Here is a 12,779-nt window from a genome sequence, read left to right on the forward strand (position 1 = left end):
TGTCAAGCACACCTAGCTACTCATTATGTTACACATGATGCTTCTAGTACAGAAATATTGCATTGGGTTATTTTTTCTGTAGTGGACTGGAAAAAAACAGCATCTCAGGCTTTGTTTTGGGGGGTTTATTTTGATGGTATTTACCATGTGATTTAATATTGTGGGCAGAGCTTGCACAAAATTTACAGTGCATGCAATTTAAAGGGGTTTTCCCACAAACAAAAGTTAATTTTAATCAACAGATCTTGGAATAATAATAACTTCCACAAATGAATGTGTTTAAATAAAATGTTTCTGTGCTGAGATAATCTTATATATGTATTCCTGCTGTGTACTGTATAATGGCCGTGTTTCCGTCGGAACATGGTCTGGTCATACAACATCTCTTCTACAGCAGGGGTGGGCAATTAAATTTTTTGAGCGGCCACATGAGAGACACTGTCACTATAGCAGAAGGCTGAAATTAATTCTGCTCAAAATTTATGTTAACATATTACCGTATATACACGAGTATAAGCCAACTGGAGTAAAAGCAGAGGAACCTAATTTTACTACAAAAGAACTAGGAAAACGTATTGACTCAAGTATAAGCCAGGTATGCAATGTCCCCTCATCCCCATCCTGGTATGCACGGCTCCTTATCCCTATCCTGGTATGCATACCATCCCCCCTCATCCCTATCCCTGTATGCATGGCCCCTTTGTCCCTATCCTGGTGTGCATGGCCCCTTCATCCCTATCCTGGTGTGCATGGCTCCACATCCCAATCCTGGTATATGCATGGCTCCCTCATCCCGACCCTATTATGCATGGCCCCCTCATCCCCATCCTGGTATGCACGGCTCCTTATCCCTATCCTGGTATGCATACCATCCCCCCTCGTCCCTATCCCTGTATGCATGGCCCCTTTGTCCCTATCCTGGTGTGCATGGCCCCTTCTTCCCTATCCTGGTGTGCATGGCTCCACATCCCAATCCTGGTATATGCATGGCTCCCTCATCCCGACCCTATTATGCATGGCCCCCTCATCCCGATCCTGGTATGCATGGCCCCCTCATCCCAATCCTTGTATGCATGGCTCCTAATCCCTATCATTGTATGCTTGGCCCCCAACAGAGAAACATAAAAAAAATTAACCATCCTAGTTACGGTCTCTGCGCTCCCTCTCAGCGGCTTGTTCCAGTGCCAGCAGCTGCAGTGGCGGGGTGATCAAGTGTGCCAGCTGCTTAAAAGTAATGAATATTCACTGCGCTCGCAGTGAATATTCATTCCCTAAAGTAGCAGGCACATGCGATCTCCCCAACATTGCAGAAAGCCGGCAGCTGTGACAACGGTACACGCTTTTAAAGAAAAATGAATATTCACTGCCAGCGCAGGCTTTAACCGCAGCAGCCGGCTCCTGCCTCCTGTGACCTGCTGCTGCTCCCCCTCCGTCTTCAGGGACCCTCACTCGTGTATAAGCCGAGGGGGGCTTTTTCAGCACAAAAAAATGTGCTGAAAACTCAGCTTATACGAGTATGTACGGTAATCACAATTATTTTATATCACTTAATATTGAGCAGAATTAAGTACGCTGACATCCCCTTATATACCATACCACATGAGCCCACAAACAGTCCCCCTCTAAATACAGTATGAGCCCCCACACAGACCCCTACATACTGTATGAGACCACACAACACCTATATATACAGGATGAAACCCCTATATACAGTATGAACCCCAACATAGCCAGTAATATAAAATGTGAGTTCCCACATAGCCTCTTATACAAAATATGAGCCCCCACTTATCCCCTATATACTGTGTGAACCCACTATATACAGTATGAGCCACAACATAGCCACTCTATAAACAGTGTTGGCCCCCACATAGCCTCATTTACACACTGTAGATTTGCTGATACTAGTATCACCATGCAAAGATGACACTTGCAAACGTCTTGGACTAGCTTAAACTGTATAAATTAAAAAAAAGGTAAAAACAGCTAATCAGATTAGCAGTTTGTGTTTTAGAGCGCCTGGAATAATAGCGAATGATAGACAAACACGAATCACAAAGGTTATGCATATGATCATGACAGAATAAAGGAATGGGATTTTTACACCAGGTTCTGGCATTTAATTAACTTTGGATTTAAAAACTTAAAATGTAAAAGAACGGCCTTTCTAATTATCTTAGGAATAAACACAATGTTAGATGAGTGAGAGGGGCCAAGACAACAATTGCAGACAACCTTCTTCTTCATTCAATACATAGTGGAATGCGTTGAGAACACTAAAACATAAAAATGATCTAAGGAAATCAAAATTAATATCATATGGAGGTCTGGATTTGGAATGATACTCAAAATCAAAGTGGAAAATCAAATTACAGGCTGATCCAACTTAAGTGACAGTGTATCAAGACAAGGAAATGATCATCAGTAGTCTGTGTGGCCTACACGTGCCTGTATAACCTCCCTACAATCCCTGGGAATGCTCCTAATGAGATGGCAGATGTTCTGAGGGATCTCCACAAATACCTGGATTAAAGCATCGGTCAACTCCTAGACAGTTTGTGGTGCAACTTGGCAATGGTGGATGGAACGAGACATGATGTCCCAGGTGTACTTGACTGGAATCAGGTCTGGGGAATGGGTAGGCCGGTCCATAGCATCAATGCCTTCAACATGCATGAACTGCTGACACACTTCAGCCACATGAGAACTAGCATTATCATGCATCGGAAGAAACCCAGGGCACACTGCAACTGCATATGGTCTTACAATAGGTCAGAGAATCTCATCCCGGTACCTAATGGCAGTCAGGGAACCTCTGGCTAGCACATGGAGGGCTGTGCAGCACTCCAAAGAAATGCCTTCCCACACCGTTACTGACCAACTACCAAACTGGTCATATTGGAGGATGATACATGCAGAACATTCTCTTCGGCGTCTCCAGACTCTGTGGCATGTGCTCAGTGTGAACCTACTTTCATCCGTGAAGAGCACAGTGCGCTAATGTTGAATCTGCCAATCTTGGTGTTCTGTGGCAAATGCCAATCACCCTGCACGGTGTTTGGCTGTAAGCACATCATCCACTTGTGGACATTGGGCCCTCGTACCACCCTCATGAAATCTGTTTCTGTCATTTTGCAGGGCTCTGGCATTGCTCCTCCTGTTATTCCTTGAACAGGGGAGGTGGTAGCGGTTATGATGCTGGTTGATGCTCTCCCCCACAGCCCAGCCCCATGAGCTCCTGGTGTACTGTCCCTTCTCCTGGTATGTGCTCCATGCACTGGATACTGTGCTGACACACAACTTCCGTTCTTGCCACAGTTTGCATTGATTTGCCATATTGGATGAGCTGCACTACCTGAGCAACTTCTGTGGGTTGTAGACACCGCCTCATGCTACTGTACAGTACCTCTAAGGGTAAGCACAATGACAAAATGCGATCATGACCAAAACAACAGCCAAAAAGGATCACAACAGAGAAATGGTCTGTGGTCAACCCCCTACAGAACCACTCCTTTATAGTGGTTGTCTTGCTAATTGCCTATCATTTCTACCTGTTGTCTGTTCCATTTGCACAACAGCAGGAGAAATTGATTCACAATCTGTGTTGCTTCATAACTGGACAGGTTGATTTCACAAAAGTGTTCACTTGGAGTTACATTGTTTAGGTGTCCCCTTTATATTTTTGAGCACTGTATATTATACTCATAATACAAGTTTGGTATTGAGGTGTCAGGTACAACCTGCCTCAAAACTGCCAAACTAGTTAACCCCTTCAATGAATACCGTAAAAAAAGGGGCAAAAAATATGCTTTTTCATCACACCGCCAAACAAAACGTGGAATAAAACGCAATCAAGAAGACGATTCTAAATTAAAACGGTATAGCTGAATACGTCATCTTGTCCCACAAAAAACAAGCTGCCATACAGCTCCATCAGCAGAAAAATAAAAACGTTATAGCACTCAGAATAAAATAATGCAAAAATGGACCTTAGTTTGTAGTAAAAAAAAATTCCTATTAGCCTATATAAAAATTAAAATCTTTTGGCTAAAAACATTTTAGTGGCAAAAATGTAATTTATTTTTTCGTTACCGCTCAATGGTATAACATTTTGGGAGGCACATGTGATGTCAGTATGATCACTGCACCCCTAGATTAATTCATTGGGGAGCGTAATTTGTAAAAAGAGTTCACATACAGGGGGTTTTCTGTTGTTCTGTCACCTCAGGGGCTCTGCCAATGTGACATGGCACCCTCAAACCGTTCCAGGAAAATCTGAACTCCAATATAGCGCTTCTTCCCTTCTGAGATTTGAATTGTGCAATCAAAAGTAGTATTCTCCCACATAAGGTTTATCGGCGTGCTCAGGAGAAATTGCACAACAAAGTGCATGGTGCAATTTATCCTGTTACCCTTATAAAAATGCAAAATTTGGGACTAAAATAAAATTTTTGTGAGGAAAACTTGATTTTTATTATTTTCACAGCTCAACGTTATAAACTTCTGTGAAACACCTGAAGTTTGAAGGTGCTCACCACACATCTACATACATTCCTTGAGGGGTCTAGTTTCCAAAATGGGGTCACTTGTGGGGGGTTTCCACTGTTTAGGCACATGAGGGGCTCTCCAAACGGGACATGACGTCCGCTAATGATTCCAGAAAATTGCATTCAAATTTGTTTCATTATAAAAGAATTCAGCATGCGTATCGGTCGCAATGTCGGAGGAAACTTATTGAGATCCAGATTGATATCACGCTGGCCTCCATTTTGGAGAACAGCGGGGCAAGGGGGGCAATTTCAGAAGTGTATAGAGATTTATTATTCACTTTTCTAGTCAAATATCCCATCAAGTCTAGAGTGAAATGGGAGGTTGAATTGGGAGAGATAAATGACGATAGATGGGAATCTATTTTAGAATAAGTGCCTAAGATCTCTATGAGCGAACCTGGGAGGATGTCTCAGCTATACGTAATTCATAGAGCTTACAGAACTCCAGATAGACTGTTCAAGATGGGTTTGAGGTCCGATTCCGAGTGTCCACGATGTTCGCAGGAACGGGCAGACATGCTGCACATGCTGTGGCATTGCCCTAGATTGTCTACGTACTGGACAGTCGTATTGAGTCGGATTGAATTGATATATAGGTGGGCAATCCCCAGAGACCCTTTGGTCTGTATATTAGGGTATGTAGAAGAATTAGTAGCGGTATCCATGGTCAAACTGGCGATTGCTAGACTGTTGTTCATAGCAAGGAAGTTGATCGCTCGGTTCTGGATCAGAGAAGAGCCTCCGACTAGACGAGACTTTCTTACGCAGGTGGAGCATATAATTTCATTGGAAAAAAAGTATTTATACTAAGAGAAATAAACTCGATGTATTTCATAAGATATGGCAGCCATGGGTAGAATGGAGTTAGATTTGTGGGGAGGATGTATTATGATATAGATGATGTTCATAATAAACAATTATATATGGATGTGGGAAAGAGTATCGGAATAGAAATGAGGAAGACACTGAAGGGGTTTCGGAGGGGGGGATGGGGGGGAAGGGGTCTCGGAGGGGGGGATGAGGGGAAGGGGGGGGAGTTTTGTTCATAAAAAAATTATGATTATATGTGAACAACTGCTTGATGTCATATGATATAATTGTTATCATTTAATAAAAATTTATCTGATTAAAAAAAATGATACCAGAAAATTTTACTTTCAAAAAGTCAAATGATGCTCCTTCCCGTCAGAGACCTGCAGTGCACCCAAACAGTAATTTTCTCCCTCATAGGGGGAATCTGTATACCCATGAGAAATTGCACTACAAATTATATGGTGCAATTTCGCCTGGTAACCTTATGAAAATGCAAAATTTGGGGCTAAAAACATTTGTGGGGAAATTTTTTTTTTTATATATTTTTTATTTTTCGGCTCAACGTTATAAACGTCTGAGAAGCACCGTAGGGTTCAATATGCTCACCACACATCTAGATCAGTTCCCTGAGGGGTCATGTTTCCAAAATGGTGACACTTGTGGGGAATATTTACTGTTTAGACACTTCAAAGGCTCTGGTAACCTTATGAAAATGCAAAATTTGGGGCTAAAAACATTTGTGGGGAAATTTTTTTTTTTATATTTTTTATTTTTCGCCTCAACGTTATAAACTTCTGAGAAGCACCGGAGGGTTCAATGTGCTCACCACACATCTAGATGAGTTCCCTGAGCGGTCGTGTTTCCAAAATGGTGTCACTTGTGGGGAATATTTACTGTTTAGACACTTCAGAGGCTCTCCAAATGCGACATGGCGTCCGCAAGTTTTTCTAGCAAATTTTGCATTCAAAAAGTCAACGGAGCTCCTTCCCTTCTGAGCTCTGCCGTGCGCCCAAACAGTGGTTTTCTCCCTCATATGGGGTATCAGCATGCTAAGAAGAAATTACACAACAAATTTTGGGATCCATTTTTTCCTGTTACCCTTGTCAAAAAAAAAAAATTGTATCTGAAGTAATTTTTTTGTGAAAAGTTCATTTTTTTCCCCCACATTCCAAAAATTTCTATGAAGCAGTTAAAGGGTTAATAAACTTCTTGAGCACCTTGAGGGGAGCAGGTTTTAGAATGGTGTAACTTTTGAGTATCTTCTATCATATAAACCCCTCAAAGTGACTTCAAATGAAATAGTTTTGTAAATTTTGATGGAAAAATGAAAAATCACTGGTCAACTTTTAGCCCTTAAAACTTTCTTACGAGAGCAAGATGGCCGCTGGGAGGTTACAGATGCATGTGAACAGCCCTGATAAAGGTCCGAGCACCTTTGAAACACATTGGTTATTGGCCCCTGACAGCTCCCATTCCTCAGCGCTCAGCCTCTAGTTCTTGGTGACGTCACCCAGACCACGCCCCCATAAACTCTGCTACTGCCTGGCGGCGTCTCTCGGCCGGAGCACGCCGCCCATAGCTCCCAACCGTCCCGATTCTCGCGGGACAGTTCCGTTTTTGACCCCCCCACCCACATCCTGCCCGGGACTCTATTTTTCCTGCACTGCACTGAGCCGCCACGCCCCCCCCATGCACTGATTCCATCCTCGCCCTCCCAGAGAGACACCACAGCCTGCAATGATGTGGCTGGGATGATCAGTGGCTGTGGGCACAGGACCTGTGATAAGGTCACAGGAGGGGAGGAGTCAGGTGTCACATGATCAGGGGCCTCTGTGTCTGCACTCTGCTGTGCTGGTTGTCATGGTGCTGGATGAGATTAAGTTTCTGTGTGAGGTCAGGAGGGGTTTACAGTGTGGATGTAGCGGAGCCGCGCGTGTACGAAGTGTACGGAGTGGAGCCGCGTGTGTACGAGGTGTACGGAGCGGAGCCGCGCATGTACGAGGTGTATGGAGCGGAGCAACACATGTACGAGGTGTATGGAGCGGAGCAACACGTGTACGAGGTGTACGGAGCGGAGCCACGTGTGTACGAGGTGTACGGAGCAGAACCGCACGTGTACGAGGTGTACGGAGCGGAACCGCACGTGTACGAGGTGTACAGAACCATGTGTGTATGAGGTGGACGGAGCAGAGCCACGTGTGTATGAGGTGTACGAAGCGGAGCCGTGTGTGTGCGAGGTGTACGGAGCGGAGCCACGTGTGTATGAGGTGTACAGAGCAGAGTCGTGTGTGTACGGAGCGTAGCCATGTGTGTATGGGGTGTGTGGAGCGGAGCCGTGTGTGTACGGAGTGGAGCCATGTGTGTACGGGATGTACGGAGTGGAGACAAGTGTGTAAGAGGCATACAAAGCGGGATTTTCCCGCGGACACGGCGGAGCCCTGAGGAGCACTTTAAAACTCGCACATGACGTTCCACTGGAAGTGATGTGCTGGAAGCTGACCGGAAATGAGGTAATTTCATGAGTAGATTGTGACGGAACCATGGAGGCACTTCAGGGAATGCTTCAGATCCATCACCATGTCCTCCTCTGATGGCGTGGACAGCAGGATCGCCTTGGAACCTGGGATGCCGGCCATGTGAGCGTATCATGATATGTCCTGCATCGGGAGGTTCAGGTGGGCATTACAATGGGAGCTGTGATGCTATAGTATCTTTATAGAATCTTTCTTTATTTCTCTCTCTGTTTCTTTCTTTCGGTTCTTTCTCTCTGTTCTTTCTTTCTCTCTCTCTGTTCCTCCTTTCTCTCTTTTTCTTTCTCTCTCTCTGTTCTTTCTCTCTCTGTTCTTTCCCCTCTTTCTCTCTTTTTCTTTCTTTCTTGCTCTGTTCTGTCTCTCTGTTCTCTTTCTCTCGCTCTCTATTTTTTTCTTTCCTGTTTCTTTCTCTCTATTGCTCTGTTCTTTCTTTAACTCTATTTATTTAGCTCTCCCTCTGTTCTTTTTTTCTGTCCCCTCTTTCTTTCTCTCTGTTCTTTCTTTTCCCTCTTTCTTTCTCTCTCTGTTCCTTCTTTCTATCTGTTCTCTGTGTTCTTTCTTTCCCCTCTTTCTTTCTCTGTTCTTTTTTTCTGTCCCCTCTTTCTCTCTGTTCTTTCTTTCCTCTTTCTTTCTCACTCTCTGTTCTTTCTCTCTTTTTTCATTCTCTCTGCTCACTCTCTGTTCTTTCTCTCTCTGTTCTCTTTCCCCTCTTTCTTTCTCTACTTCTTTATTTCTCTCTTCTTTCTTTCCGTCTCCCTGTTATTTTTTCTGTCCCCTCTTTCTTTCTTTCTCTGTTCTTTTTTTTCCTTTCCCTGTTCTTTCTTTCCCCTTTCTTTCTCTCTCTGTTCTCTTTCCCCTTTCTTTCTCTCTCTGCTCTTCCTTTCTCTGTCTGTTCTTTCTTTTTATCTGTTCTCTGTTCGTTCTTTCCCCTCTTTCTTTCTTTCCTTCTCGCTGTTAATTCTCTCTCTCTGTTCTTTTTTTCTGTCCCCGCTTACTTTGTCTGTGTTCTTTTTCTCTGTTCTTTCTTTCTTTCTCTGTTCTTTCTTCTTAATCTCTGTCCTTTCTTCTCTCTCTGTCCTTCCCCTCTCTGTTCTTTCTTTCTCGCTCTCTTTTCTTTCGCTGTTTTCTTTTTTCTCTGTTTCTTTTTTTTCTTTTCATCAGTACCTGTCAGTGTGCCCTCAGTACCAGTCATTGTGATCAGCAGTGCTAAATGAGAGCGGTTGGGCGTGAACATAGGTGTGACTAGTTGTGAACTGGGTGTGGTCAGAGGGCGTGTCCTAAAATTTGCCACGATGCACTGCACACGCTGCAGCCTAAGTCCCTCTTTCCCTTCTTCAAAAGTTGGGAGGTATGCGCCGCGTACCCTAATTACTGGTGAGTGTGGAGGTGTTTTCCTCAAAAAAAAGGGGGGGACGCTCCCCAGATCTCATCTTCCCTCCACCGTAGCAAGCCCCTGCAGCAGGACCTACGAAGAAGCATACCAACTTGTGGCAGAGCAGTTTACAGGATTGATTAATCACAGGGACCTCTGCCCTCATTGACATCTACAAAGCAGCCTGTTCAGCGTTTCCATGTGTATACCTGCTCTGTCTGCTTATCTGCCGCCCAGCAGCCCGGACGTAGCATCTGCATCTCAACATATTTCAAGTAAGACCTATCATTTTTTCAGCATTATTCAGTACTTGTGTGCTGGCTGGCAGAGTATAAATATTGGGATACTGTTAGATACCACTAACATGTACACTTGTGCATGTAGCTACTGCCCATTAACTATTTAAGAAGCACATTTTTGCCAGTATACATCTTTCTTGAGGTCTATATTCAGACCATTTAATTATATATATATATATATATATATATATATATATATATACACATACATACATACACATACATATACATACATACATACATATTATAACGGGCAAAGCGTCACTCTGTCTGAAGCCTTTACAGACTGCGCAAGCGCAACGCGCCTGCGCAGTCTGGCTCTAGACAGAATGCGGTAGCCAGCGGTGAGGAGCGTGTATGGCGCCTGGAGATGGCGGTATGCTTACATACCGCGATCTCGGGCTCCATACTTACCTGACCATGAGGAGCGTTGCCACGGCGCTTTTCTTCAGCCTGAGACCAGGGCAGGAGTGCGGCCGGAATTGCGCATGCGCATAGCGCGATCCGTCGCCATTTTACCGACGAAACATTTGCAGTGTATCTTCAGCAATATGGCGCCGGACAGTGCTATGGGCATGCGCGCACTCTGGCGCCCGATTCCTCCTCCGGCCTCCAGCAGAACGTGACAACGCTGGAGCACAGGAAAGAAGGGTGAGTATAAATGTTTTTTTTTGTATGTGTGCAGTTTAATAGGGGTGAGGGGGACCATGCATACCAGGAAAGGGAGGAGAGGGAACCATGCATACCAGGAAAGGGTGGAGAGGGAACCATGCATACCAGGAAAGGGGGGTGAGGAGACCATGCATACCAGGATAGGGGGTGAGGGGTAGCATGCATACCACGAAAGGGGGGTGAGGGGTAGCATGCATACCACGAAAGGGGGGTGAGGGGTAGCATGCATACCATGAAAGGGGAGTGAGGGGACCATGCATACCAGGATAGGGGGTGAGGAGTAGCATGCATACCACGAAAGGGAGGTGAGGGGTAGAATGCATACCACGAAAGGGGGTGAGGGGTAGCATGCATACCACGAAAGGGGGGTGAGGGGACCATGCATACCAAGAAAAGGGAGTGAGGGGACCATACATACCACGAAAGGGGGGTGAGGGGACCATGCATACCACGAAAGGGGGGTGAGGGGACCATGCATACCAGGAAAGGGGGTGGTAAGGGGACCAAGCATACCAGGAAAGGGGGGTGAGGGGTAGCTTGCATACCACGAAAGGGGTGTGAAGGGACCATGCATACCACGAAAGGGGGGTGAGGGGACTATGCATACCACGAAAGGGGGGTGAGGGGACCATGCATACCAGGAAAGGGGGGTGAGGGGACCATGCATACCAGGAAAGGGGGGGGTGAGGGGACCATGCATACCAGGAAAGGGGAGTGAGGGGTAGCATGCATACCACGAAAGGGGTGTGAAGGGACCATGCATACCACGAAAGGGGGGTGAGGGGACTATGCATACCACGAAAGGGGGGTGAGGGGACCATGCATACCACAAAATGGGGGGTGAGGGGACCATGCATACCAGGATTGCGGGGTGAGGGGACCATGCATACCAGGATTGGGGGCTGAGGGGACCATGCATACCATGATTGGGGGGTGAGGGGACCATGCATACCATGATTGGGGGGTGAGGGGACCATGCATACCATGATTGGGGGGTGAGGGGACCATGCATACCAGGATAAGGGGGGGTGAGAGGACCATGCATACCAGGATAGTGGGATGAGAGGACCACGCATACCAGGATTGGGGGGTGAGGGGGCCATACATACCAAAATAGGGGGGTGAGGGTACCATACATACCAGGATAGGAATAAGGGGGTACCATGCATACCAGGATGAGGAATAGAGTGCTATGTTTAGCAGGATTGGGGGGGGGTCCATGCATTCCAGAATGAGGAATAGGGTACCATGCATACCAGGATAGGGATGAGGGATGCCATGCACTCCAGGATAGGAGGGGGGCAGCACATACCAGGATGGGAGACCATATACCAATAAAAATGCTCGCCACCCGGGCGTAGAATGGGTTCATAGCATATATATATATATATATATATATATATATATATATATATATATATATATTATTACTATATCTTCCTACTACTACTTTCTGATACTAGTTTACAACTAGTTGGCAATTAAATAGCAGAACATCAACGACTCTTCAAGGGAACCCTTTAGCTTTTTGAGTAGCTTTTTAGTATTGTAGTCAACCTTATAGGCGATCTTTTTCAACTTTAGCTTTAACGCAGTGTCTTTTCCTTTTTTATTTCTCAATAAACCAATTTCCAAAGAGGAGATACTCTCTTGCTATTAAAAACTCAAAAAACTCCAAAGCCCTTGGACCTGACGGTTTCACTGTCGAATTTTTTAAACTTCTTACCAAGGAGATCTCGCCAATCATGGAACAACTGGCCAATAAAATTCTAAATGGAGATCCCTTATTTCCTTCAGCTAATAGGGCCTATATCAAATTGATTTTGAAACCAGGTAAAAACCCCACACTCCCGTCCTCCTATAGACCTATCTCGCCAATTAATACTGATATTAAACTAATCTCAAAAATAATGGCTGACAGACTAGTTGTGGTTCTTACAGAAATCATATCCCACTCTCAGGCAGGCTTTATAAAAGGCAGCTCATCAACCTTAAATGTGCGATAGGTCCTCTTAGCACTCGATAGGGTCTATTCTAGTGGGGCTTTGCCTGGGGGAGGTGATGCTCCGGCGCTGCTTAATATAGACGCGGAAAAAGCGTTTGACAATGTTAAGTGGAAGTGGCTATTCAGGGTCCTGGCCAGAATGTCTTTGTCGGGCCCCTTTGATTATATACGTGCTCTATATCACTCCCCCAGTGCTCAGGTGTACACCCCGGATTTCTCTCTGGTCCCTTTTCTTTGAAGAAAGGCACAAGGCAGGGGTGTCCACTCTCACTGCTTCTGTTTAACTTGGCAGTGGAACCGTGGTCCGTGTCCTATCAAAACTATCAACTTTTGAGAGTACTCAGATTAATTAAAAAGTACTGCAGTCAGCCTTTTTTGCAGACAACATTATTTTGTTTATGGCCAACCCAAAAGACCACTTGCCTAACATTATAACTTTACTTAAAAAATATGGCATGTATTCTGGTTTTAAAATTAATACAGACAAATGTGATCTTTTGCCGTTAGATCATGTTACGAAAAATTCCTCTGCGAGGT

General features: G+C 45.0%; 1 protein-coding gene across 6 annotated transcripts in view; it reads right to left on the minus strand.

Annotated features, from left to right (window-relative positions):
• Positions 1-12,779, minus strand: part of DCAF6 (DDB1 and CUL4 associated factor 6) — a 569,725-nt gene that overhangs the window by 43,871 nt on the left and 513,075 nt on the right. The gene's annotated exons all lie outside the window — the stretch shown is intronic.

This window comes from Dendrobates tinctorius, unplaced genomic scaffold, assembly GCF_039654945.1.
Source record: "Dendrobates tinctorius isolate UK_male_01 unplaced genomic scaffold, ASM3965494v1 ptg000045l, whole genome shotgun sequence".
NCBI classification, from domain to species: domain Eukaryota; kingdom Metazoa; phylum Chordata; class Amphibia; order Anura; family Dendrobatidae; genus Dendrobates; species Dendrobates tinctorius.